The sequence below is a fragment of the Alosa sapidissima genome, chromosome 24 (genome assembly GCF_018492685.1).
Source record: "Alosa sapidissima isolate fAloSap1 chromosome 24, fAloSap1.pri, whole genome shotgun sequence".
Lineage (NCBI taxonomy): Eukaryota > Metazoa > Chordata > Actinopteri > Clupeiformes > Clupeidae > Alosa > Alosa sapidissima.
The window spans coordinates 27226105-27238604 of NC_055980.1; the positions used below are offsets into that span (position 1 = coordinate 27226105).

Consider the following 12500-nt stretch of genomic DNA (forward strand, 5'->3'; position numbering starts at 1 on the left):
TCTCTCCCTATTCTCTCTTGCTCTCTCTCCTTTGGTATCTCTTCATCCTTCTCTCCACCTCTCCCTCTCCACTTCTCTCTATCTCTCTCCATCTCTCCCTGTCTCTCTCCATCTCTCCCTCTCTCTCTCCACTTCTCTCTATCTCTCTCCATCTCTCCCTCTCTCTTTCCACCTCTCTCTCCCTCCTTCACTATCTCTCTCTATCTTCATCCCTCTCTTACAGTTCATCATGATCAAAGTTTGTCTCATCAACTTCTCATAAATGATCACGCACACTCTCGCACATACACACACACACATGCACGGAGCACGCCACGCACACACAAACGCACACTGACGTTATCGTTGCAGCTGACACCCTCTCTTTAAAAAGCATCAGTGGCTGTACTGGAGCTAGCCAATGGCTGTGCTGCTATAGACAACATCCAGATACACTGACAGCTCATTAAGAAACAGCATATTAACTTTCAGGAGTGTGTGTGCATTCAAGTGAAAGAGTGTGTGTTCTGCTGACCATGCCTGTGCATGTACTGTATATGTGTGTGTGTGTGTGGGGGGGGTCCCTCCAGGAATTTGCGATGTTGCGATGGCAACAATTAACGCAAATTCAGCAAATCTTCGTGAATTCTGGGTGACCTCGCAATTTTGTCCAAACACTGCAACTTTTTCGCAAATTTGACCAATCATCATGGTTTCCCCGTGAAATTTCACCTACCACAACAGCCCCTCGCGCAGAATATTGACTCAGATGCCACACTCACTTCTGCAGACACCAGAGACTGCCCTATAACTTGTTCACTCCTCTGCAGTTTTGATGACAATAAATAGAAGGCTAACGTTAATGATCTGCTTTACTTGCATCTGTCATCTCAACCTAGTGTTGCTACCCTGCCTAAGCTATGAAAGTAAGTTAATTAAGGCCTACTTGGTTTACTGACATTTGAGTAGGCTAATATATGCAACCCATTGGCAAGCGTTTACACCTGGAGATGTCCTTTTAGCTCGTGTCATGTTTGCTAGCTTGTGGGCTCAGTTTGTGTAGTGCAGTGCTACCAAAATCATAGAAATTAATAACATTGTAAGACATTTACCTCTTCTATGATCCAAGAATGATTTCATACAAGTTATTTTTTAACATTTATTTTAACTAATGACATAGAAAACATCCCGAATTCTATCCACATATCGTAATGCACTATGCAAAAAGTTATTTCCAGTCGTAGCCGAACACAGTGAGATGCAAGCGTTCCAATCCACTTAGATATGTTATTACGCTACTCTCACATCCTTAAAGTGGCAGGCAGTCAATTAGACTTACACACCACCAATGTAATAACATTAAAGAAAAGTGTAGTCTAATAGTTTAAATCAATATGAAATTACTAGATACTTAGTTGGTTATTAGTAATTATGCAAGTCACAGAATATGAATTATTAAAAAGATAAGAACTTAATATGAATTACAACATATATGAATGTATTGAAACATATGACATTATGCCATCTCTTTAGGGGGCTGTCTTTTTTGGACAGTTCTACGAAAGGTTATACTGCTTTGTGAATTACCCCAGTCAAAGTATTTACACAAATAAAGTAGGCCTACCTTGATCTTCTGTAACCCTTACTATTTACCTTTACTTATCCTTTTTAATAAGCATCAAGATGATCCGTGTAATTTTGGTCTTACTAACCTTAATTACCCTCAATTAAAAAATAATTTAAAAAAAGAAATCGCAACTATTTTTGCAATTTTCACTTCCTCTCGCAATTTCTTCGCAACAAACAGCTAAAAACACCGCAACTTCCATCGCAATTTTTTAGAAAAGTTGTAGCGAAATCAGGCATTTTAGATCGCAACAATCTCAAAAAATCCTTGCGAAATCCTGGAGGGACTGAATCTCGCTCATCGCACGGCTTCCACAGATCTGACCCAAATCAGTGCACATGCAGTGCGCATCTCAAACATGCGTCCACCACACACACACACACACACCCTCTCTTTCTCTCACTCACACACACCAGTGTTTCCCACAGAATTTGATTGAATTTGTGGCGGTAGCATGACTTGGACAACACACACACACAGACACTGTCTTCCCAGGATGGATTGACCCCTCCTCAGATAACTTGCGACTCATCCACGCTGGTGGCTACACACTGGTGCTTGTTTACACAAACTCAGAGACTTGCTAGTGAGGGGACACCACACACACACACACACACACACACACACACACACACACACACACACACACACACACACACACACACATCCTCCATAGAAACGCATGGGGTCAGTACATACAGTATAACCAGAGACTTGCTAATGAGGAGACAAAGAATCATCCATAGAAACGCATGGGGTCAGCACATATAACCAGAGACTTGCTAACGAGGAGGCACAGCACTCAAAGAATCCTCCATAGAAATGTACACACACATCTGTGTATATACAATATGTCTACACACCTCTCACCCATTCCTGTAATTTATATAGCAAACTGCATTTTTCTCCTTTTAAGCCTTATTAAAGATATTTATTTAGTTCAATTCAGATTTAAACACAGATTCACCTAATGTCACCAGGGGTGCGGTGCAAAACCACGTGGACGTCCGTCCATTGGATCTTCAGTCCAACTCCTTAAGCACTCGGCCATCCTGGTCCTCTGACCGGACGTGTTATGGTGAGTTGAACCTTCACAGATGAGGCCAAAAGCAAATATTTAGATACTGTATAAAGACGTGACCAAGGCTGCCCACAACTGGTTTAAAGGGAACGTAGCGTCACCAAGACACAAGACAACATTCTGATGGAGGCCCAAACATCTGGCAGAAGTGGGGTTTGAACCCACGAGGACATGTGTCCATTGTAGCTTAAGTCCAACGCCTTAACCACTCAGCCATCCTGGTACGCTGCACCTGTATTTTTTACATAAGGCCGGTTGCCTACAGTATATGTGCTTCCAAACCTTCAGGCTATGAAGGGGGTTCTCTCATATTGCTTAATGACCATCAGAGAACAGCTTCTCTCATATTGCTTAATGACCATCAGAGAACAGGTTCTCTAATATCGAAGGGGGTTCTTCTCTTATTGCTTAATGACCATCAGAGAACAGCTTCTCTAATATCGAAGACCAAGAGACCGGAGAGCAGAGACCACCAGAGAACCGGTTCTTGAATTGGTTCAGGTTCAGGATCCTTTGGAAACTTTGCACAATCTGAAGAAGCAGTCCACATTTGCACAAAAGCATCATGATGAAGGATGCATTTTGGCACAAAAGCATCATGATGAAGGATGCATTTTGGCACAAAAGCGTCATGATGAAGGATGCATTTTGGCACAAAAGCATCATGATGAAGGATGCATTTTGGCTTATAATATATTTGACCTTAAAGCCCGTGCTACAGTCCCAGCTGCAGACAGCAGGTCATTACCAGGAGTGGGGTTCGAACCCACGAGGACATGTGTCCATTGGATCTTAAGTCCAACGCCTTAACCACTCGGCCATCCTGGTCCTCTGACCAGACGTGTTATGGTGAGTTTAACCTTAACAGTAGCAGGGTTCACACATGAAGAAATGACCAAATGACCAAATGACCAAATGACCCAATGACCAAATGACCCAGGCTGGACACAACTGGTTAGAAACAAACATAGAATAATAAAGAAGTACAGGGTTTAAACACTGACCAGTAGAGTAGTGTCTGTTTTAGCGGATACCTGACCAGTAGAGTAGCGTCTGTTTTAGCGGATACCTGACCAGTAGAGTAGTGTCTGTTTTAGCGGATACCTTTATATCATCACAGTCATTAATAACACATTGTGCGATTTGATTATAATCAGAATATTTGATTATAATCAGAATCTTACATTTACACTGTGATAGGTTGATATTTGATTATAATCAGTATTGTGATAGGTTGATCATAATGAGTGTGTGTGTGTGTGTGTGTGTGAGTGAGTGAGTGAGTGTGTGTGTGTGTGTGTGTGTGTGTGTGTGTGTGTGTGTGAGTGAGTGAGTGTGTGTGTGTGTGTGTGAGTGAGTGAGTGAGTGTGTGTGTGTGTGTGTGTGTGTGTGTGTGTGTGTGTGTGTGTGTGTGTGTGTGTTAAATAAAGAGTCCAGGCTGTGATGTCCACATGAGAGCGGGAGACCAGCGGCCAGCAGAGAGGAAAAAGCAACGCGCTGTGGCAGATACAGTGTGTGTGTGTGTGTGTGTGTGTGTGTGAAATAAAGAGAAGCGCTGTGAGCAGATGTGTGTGTGTGTGTGTGTGTGTGTGAAATAAAGAGAAGCGCTGTGAGCAGATGTGTGTGTGTGAAATAAAGAGAAGCGCTGTGAGCAGGGTTCGAACCTGCGCGGGGAAACCCCATTGGATTTCGAGTCCAACGCCTTAACCTCTCGGCCATCACAGCTGCAGCAGACAAGCAGCTCGGCAGCGCAGATACGAACACACTCACACCAAATGCAAAGTGCTCCTCTCTCTCTCTCTCTCTCTCTCATTCCCTCCTTCCCTCCCTCCCTCCCTCTCTTTCTGTCACATGCACACACCTCCTGCTGTCTCCCTTTTCTCTCCCTCCCTCACTCTCCCTCCCTCTCTCTCCCTCCCTTTTCTCTCCCTCTCACACACTCTCTATCTCAGTGCTCTGCCCCCCCCCCCTCTTGTGCGTTTTCTCTCTCTCTCTCCCTCTTGTGCGTTCTCTCTCTCTCTCTCTCGTGCGTTCTCTCTCTCTCTCTCTCTCGTGCGTTCTCTCTCTCTCTCTCTCTCTCTCTCTCTCTCTCTCTCTCTCTCTCTCGTGCATTCTCTCTCTCTCTCTCGTGTGTTCTCTCTCTCCCTCTCTCTCTGTCTGTCTTCAAAAATACCTCTAGTTCATTTTCCAAAGAGCTTTCTCTGGGCTGTGGATGTCTACACACACACACGTACACACACACACATGTACACACACGTACACACACACACACACACACACATGGTACACACACGTACACACACACACACACACACACATGTACACACACGTACACACACACACACACACACATGTACACACAAGTACACACACATGTACACACACATGTACACACACAGACACGTACACACACACACACATATGTACACACACATGCATGTATAGTAAAAATATTGTATAAATAGTATTGAATCAGGTACTGTAAAAATAGAAACTGTAAATGAGAAGTCCATCACAGTCTACAATGCAGTGTACACACACACACATGTACACACACACACACGTACACAGACACATGTACTAGTCTACAACGCAGTGTAAATGAGACCAGATAGATAGATAGATACTTTATTGATCCCCAGGGGAAATTCAGGGTCTCAGTAGCATACAGATAACACACACACATGCACTAACAGCAGAAAAAGTAATTAAAAGTATATAATATAAAAACACAACTAAGCAATAAGGACAGTAGAAGATAAAGAATATACTAAATATACTAAAATACAAATTATACTAACACTTACAGTTTTTTTCAACTGCTTACACACTAAATCTTTGCTTGTCACACAATTTTCTAAACATGTCGTCCAAACATCATAACCAGACACCAAATCTGCAAAACCATACACTAATTCTCAGTGTTTGACTCAGTTTTCAATTGACTAAAACACATTTTGCAAAACACCACACACAATGTTCTACTTAACACATAAAAATCGAACAGGAAGTAACTTGATTTCATTTTTCAAACACAACCCATCAAAATGCCACTAAATCACCAGTGCTTCACTCTCTCTCTTCACATGTGTAAACACTCATTACTTTACTGAACACCATCCAATCATTGCCTTAGTATAGGTTTATGAATAGATATGCTCTATATGTAGGTATGGACCCTTTCAATCTGCTCCTAGAGGATTTCCGGTTGAAATATTCAGAACCAATGCAGATACTTTGAAAATTACAGTAATCGGACTTTAGCTTACAGTAATGTTCTACAAAAAGTTGACTTTATGTAAAATTTGTTTTTTGATTTTTACTCTATTTTTGTTTGTCCCCATGTTACAGTGCCATTAGCTCAATACATTTTTCTGTGCCTCCAGAAATGCCTTAGGAACGCTTACTGTAGAATTGTTTGTTTCTGCAGTTGAAAGGGTCTATAGGCCTATGAATACATACTGTACACGACCACCCCCCCCCCCACACACACACACACACACACACAAACACTTGTCTATAGAAAAAAACTAAATCAGTGTTTTCAAAACTCCATGTACATCTGGTGGTCACTGTATTCTTCTTTGCTTTTTTTCTTGCTGTAAAATACTGTTTTCACAACAGCAAAATATTTGGGAAAAATCACTATTTTTGGTTTCAATATTGCTTGCATTTTTACTGTGTATTTCAACTTCTCTTTGTTGATACCGTAACTTTCACTCTTGTATGGAAATACATATAGAAAGCCTAAGACAGAAGAGCTTTAGGTTTTGAGCAACAGTGTGTACATGATGTATCAAAATGTCATATTATGACAAAAGTGTTTGTAATGTGAGGCGATTGTTTGCTTTAAACATGTGTTTTTTTGATATTTTGAATGTTGTGTGTCATTTTGCTGGAGATTTGGGGCATTTTGCATTTTGTGTGAGCAGTTGTGGGTTTTGTGTGTGGAGTTTTGAAAAATAGACACAGAGTTTTGAAAACGTAGCCTGGCTAGCGCCACCACTTCTCAATGAGACGTGGTCTGGGAACCAAACGTTCATTTTCTCGTATTTTAAAAAAATGCCCAGATCCGTTTATTGGGTGCCACGGATGTCTATCAAATGCGTCTGTGCATAGCTCATCATAGTCTTGCTTTGCCCCTGTTCTGTGATTGGTTCCCTATCTCAGGCGAAAATTTGCTCCATGGTCTCCAGGCTGCCTTAGCAGCGTGAATCAAATCGCGCGCAAGGCAGCATGGGAACACCCAGGCTATGGAAAATGTGTGTAAACAATTGTAAAAAATTGTAATCTAAATCAATTGTAAAAACAGTATCCACATAGTGGTGATTACTCAATCAAGAGGCGCTTGCAATGACTGAGGCAGGGACTGAGCCTGTGATTCTCTGTGCATAGTAAGAAGGTAAGGTGCTCTGTGTGAGTGAGTGCCATGGTGATAGTGCAAATGAGTAAGTCCAACAGTGCAACAGTGCAAGAATAAAGTCTATATATCTATATGAACAGTGTGGCCACAGTTCGGCTGTGTCATGGAGGGAGGGGTTATGCATATGTGCTAATGTGCTAATATAGCACACAAACAGTGAGGCAGAAAGACAGTGGTAAAAAGTGGCTAGTGGACAGACAGTATCCAAACATGGAGGGGGTGAAGAGGCAGACAGTAGAGACCGACCGATTTGGGTTTTTCTAAAGCCGATGCCGATACCGATTTTTAGCGGTCGGAGTCAGCCGATGGCCGATGTGACCTGCCTAATTTTTGGCCCGATTTTTAGGGCCGATATGCTATCGTATTATCCTTAATTGGCATGCTAAAAATCATACTAGTAAGAGGAGGCACAACACTTGTAAACTTCACACGATTTATAAAAAATGTAACATTAAAAAATCAACATATTAATTAAATATAAAATAAATAAATACCAACTCTGAGTCTTCTTGCAGTCTGTTAGTCTATTAATTATTCATTTTAATATGTTTAACAGAGTGCAAGAAAACTTCCATGATGTGACAACTTCAGATAGTTACTTCAAAACGGCAAAATACATGTTTAGGTTATACAGTTTCACTGTGGAACTTCCATGCCTTACCATACCACAGACCTAGGAATCAATATAAAACAACAATACAACAATATAAAACTCCGTCTCCCAGCATGCTGTGCAGGAAACCGGAAATAGGAACTAGAGAACATCCGTTTGATACTTCTCAAATTCGTAATCAAATCAAACATGTATACATCGCAAAAACAAATTAACACGGGATGACAATGTTTTAAAACGTTCACTTGTTATTTGTGCGTCCTCTTTTTGTTAACATTTCACTTAGAATGTCCGTTACTTAAGTTTAGATCGTAACATAGCAGTCACCGGCGTTGAGGGCGGGGGCTTGCATAGTCGGCGCATTCCCAACGCACTCGTAGCCACAACGCTAAGCAACTTTCATTTCTTCTTCAACTCCGATGCAGTTGAAAACGAATGGACATGGGATGACAGTGTTATAAAGCGTTCACATGTTAGATTTGCGTCCTCTTTTTGTTAAATTTTCACTTAGATTGTCCGTTACTATAGTTTAGATCAAAACATCACGCTGGTCACCAGGGGTGTGTTTCTCGACAGTGTCGTTGCTAACTAAGTTAGCAACTTACTTGGTTGCAATGCAATTTCCCATAGGCAACCTACTAAGTTGCTAACTGGTTAGCTGAACTAAAACTAAACTGAGAAGTCTATCTCTCCTCTTCCCTTAAGTGAAGCATTGAACAGTTCAATGGCCCTGGGGACAAATTACTTCCTTGGTCTGTCTGTTGTGCAAGGCAGCGAGCAAAATCTCCAGCTGATCAGACCAGACCAGATCAATGCCGTGTAAATGGGACCAGATCAAGGACTATATTGTTCAACCACCATTTAGCCATTCAGGAAAACTAACAATGAACTTGTATTGCTTTACACAACAGATGTAAAACAAAAATGTCAGTGAGCACAGATAAAGCAATGTTCCTCTCTCTGCACTTTAACTCATGTTGTACACACACACACACAGATAAAGCAATGTTCCTCTCTCTGCACTTTAACTCATGCTGCTACTAACAACAGTGGGTGGAGGGGGCCGTGTGTGTGTGTGTGTGTGTGTGTTTCTATTTTAAGATAGCGTTGTGTGTTGTGTGGTTTCCTGCTATGCCTTGCTGTAAGGTTGACACCCCTCCCTCATTGTCCAGCAGAAAATATGTGTGTGTGTGTGTGTGTGTGTGTGTGTGTGTGTGTATGTCAGTGTGTGAGAGAGAACACAGATATCCGGAATGCTATTCTAGAAAACAAATCTGTCCAGATAAAACCCACTTTCTCTCTACTAGCACACACACACACACACACACACACACACACACACACAGACACACTCACCATGATGGGTTTCAGAGTGTGTGTGTGTGTGTGTGTGTGTGAGCAGGGAGAGAGAGTGTGTGTGTGTGTGGTGTGTGTGTGTGTTCCCAGTAAATCAATCTCTTAAACCACACCTAGCAGTTATGGCCTACAAGGACACAATCCCCAAATATCCCATTATTGACACAGTAATATCTACAGCAATACACACACAGAGGGACACACAGATTCACCCACAACACACACACACACAGATTCACACAACACACACACACACAGATTCACACAACACACACACTCACCCACAACACACACACACACACACACACACACACACACACACACACACACACACACACACAAAAGAGATGTAAAAAAGATGACGTACGTGAGGAAGATAGACAAGTGAACAAAGTGATAAAGAGATAGAAAAAGAGAGAGATGGAGAGAGAGAGAGAGAGGAAGAGAGAGAGAGAGAGAGAGATATCTAGGCGTTGTCATGCTGAGTCTAAAGGTTCATTTTGTGGACAGTTCCAAGGCCACACACTCATAAAGACTTTGTCACACCTGGTAACAGCCTGTGCTCAATGTGTGTGTGTCTGTGTGTGTTGGGTTTGTGCTTGTGAGTGTGTGTGTGTGTGTGTGTGTGTGTGTGTGTGTGTGTGTGTGTGTGTGTGCTTGTGAGTGTGTGTGTGTGTGCTTGTGTGTGTGTGTGTAAATGTTTTACTGATGTTACAAAATCTCAGAAAGTCAGAAAGTGTAATGTGAGTATAATGACGCCTCTAACTCTGTCTCAACCACACACACAGACACACACACACACACACAAGCTGAATTCCTAACACATGGTTTACTATTAATGTTAATATCTGACCACATCATAGCAAAACAGTAATATATATCTACCACAGCAGCCTTTGGGAAACACAAACACACACAGACACACACAGACACACACACACACAGAGACACACAGAGACACACACACACACACACACACACACACACACACGTGATCTGCTGCTGATACAGCTGGTATTCTACTGCTATCACCTCAATAGGATGACAGGAGGTAACATATCCACCTATGGGGGAAAAACTCTCAAGCACTTTACAAGCGTTGCACTTTGCTGTGCATGAGTGTGCTAGTATGAAATGAGAGTGTGTGTGAGTGTGTGTGTGTGTTTGTGTGTGTGTGTGTGTGTGTGTGTGTGTGTGTGTGTGTTTGTGTGTGTGTTGCACTTTTCTGTGCGTGAGAGTGCCAGTATGAAATGAGAGTGTGTGTGAGTGTGTGTGTTTGTGTGTGCGTTGCACTTTGCAGTGTGTGAGTGTGTGTGTGTGAGTGTGAGTGTGTGAGTGTGTGTTTGTGTGTGCGTTGCACTTTGCTGTGTGTGAGTGTGCTAGTATGATATGAGTGTGTGTGTGAGTGTGTGTGTGAGTTTGTTAGCTTTGAAGTACCTATTTTTATTTTATTTTATGTTTTACTGTCTTTTTAAACTCACTGCCTGAGTACTCAGAGAAATGACACATGACGCAAACCTTAAATCTTGAACACACACACACGCACACACACACACTCTGAAACCCACGGTGTGTGTGTGTGTGTGTGTGTGTGTGTGTGTGTCCAGACCTCATAAACTGCTCAGGAGGCAACCCTGAGTCTGCATGATGACTTTGCTTCACTGATTAACTCTGCCGTTCTCTGCTGACCTACTCTTAACCTGACAAACACCTCGCTCACACACACACACACACACACACACACACACACACACACACACACACACAGATGGCTAAAAGAGAATGGGTGACCAACCATAGGAGTTACTCAGTATCACCCCACTTCATTAAAGCTGCAGTTGGCAAGTCTGGCAGATTGAGGGGACTTAGCCAAAATGTTGAATGTTTACAACTCTCATGCCCCTCCCCCACTACTGCCCTCATCGAGTTTGTGCTCGTCAGTGCGCACCAGACTGCACCAGACTGTGATTGACAGTCAGATCTCACACAGCCCTGCTCTGATTGGACCAGAAGAACTGGGAGCTGTGGAATTTTGCAAAACAAATAACAGGCTCTAGGTGGAGGTAGAAGTGCGGGTTTTTTCTAAAACCAGCTGATTTATGTTGTTCTATCGGAGCATAGTGTCAGTTTCAGTGAATATGATCAAACAAATCTGACTGCAGCTCTGCGACCACGTCCACATGAAACCAGCAGGTGTGTTCTTTCTTGCCGCTTTCACACCTTCAACGACACCGGTGAAAAAAACTTGCGTCCACCTGAAGAGGCGAAACCGACAGAAAGCGCTGTAATGCATATGCCAGGCCAGCAGGTGTCGCTGTGACAGTGCAGTGTGTAGTGCATATGCCAGGTCAGCAGGTGTCGCTGTAACGGTGCAGAGGCTTCACAGTAATTCACAAAGAAGAGATCAAAACATTCCAAAAGCAGTCTCGTGAGATAAACAGACTACGGAAAATTCAGTTTTCAATTCAACTGCAAAACTAATAAAGCTCATCTTCAGGGTATGTGACTGCTATGTGGAAATGCTTTTACGTTGCTATACAGTCCGTTACAAGAGCAATGACCACGTGTTAGTCAGAGGCTGGAGTAAACGGTGTGCTTGTAACGCTCGATGGTGTTTTATGCCCCCAACGTCGTCTTCCAGGCAGCACTGCCACCGCTGACTTAAAGGCACTTTAAGGCACCTCAACGCTGCCTTGAAGACAACGTTGGGGGCATAAAACACCAAAAAATGCTTGGGCTCGTGGTATCGACAAAAGGTGCACAGAAATCATGATGGAGAAAAGTCAAACATTTTACATGTAATATGGCACACACACACACACACATACACGTGATGCATGTAATATGGCACACAAACGGTTTGGTTTGTTCTGACGAGCAGAGAGTCAGGTGGAGTGTGGTGGCTGGGTTCAGGGGGAGGGGTTATGTAGGTGGGGTTATGTACAGTAGGTGGGGTTATGTAGGTGGGGTTATGTAGGTGGAGTGTGGTGGCTGGGTTCAGGGGGAGGGGTTATGTCGTCATCGAAAATGCCGGCCTTGCTGTCCACACGGCAAAAGTTAATCGGCGGTTTAAAAAAAAAAAAACACTCTGGAACCCGGTTTTAAAAATGGAAAAAATGGACACACAAATACACACTCACACACACACACACACACACACACACAGACACACTCACACACACACACACACACACTCACACACACACACACACACACACACACACACACACACACACAGACACACTCACACACACACTCACACACACACACACACACACACACACACACACTCACACAAACACACTCACACACACACACACACACACACTCACACACACACACACACACACACACACACACACACACACACACGATCCGCCATGGACGTTGCACACTTCCACCAAGACACACACACCCACCC

The 12500-nt window shown here is 42.9% G+C and overlaps 1 protein-coding gene and 2 non-coding genes across 3 annotated transcripts in view; all 3 read right to left on the reverse strand.

The window, feature by feature from the left end:
• Positions 1 to 12500, reverse strand: part of LOC121700216 — a 1725899-nt gene that overhangs the window by 1329406 nt on the left and 383993 nt on the right.
• Positions 3433 to 3515, reverse strand: trnal-uaa. Its single transcript has one exon. It is a non-coding gene; the product is annotated as a tRNA-Leu (tRNA).
• trnas-cga lies at positions 4331 to 4412 on the reverse strand. Its single transcript has one exon. It is a non-coding gene; the product is annotated as a tRNA-Ser (tRNA).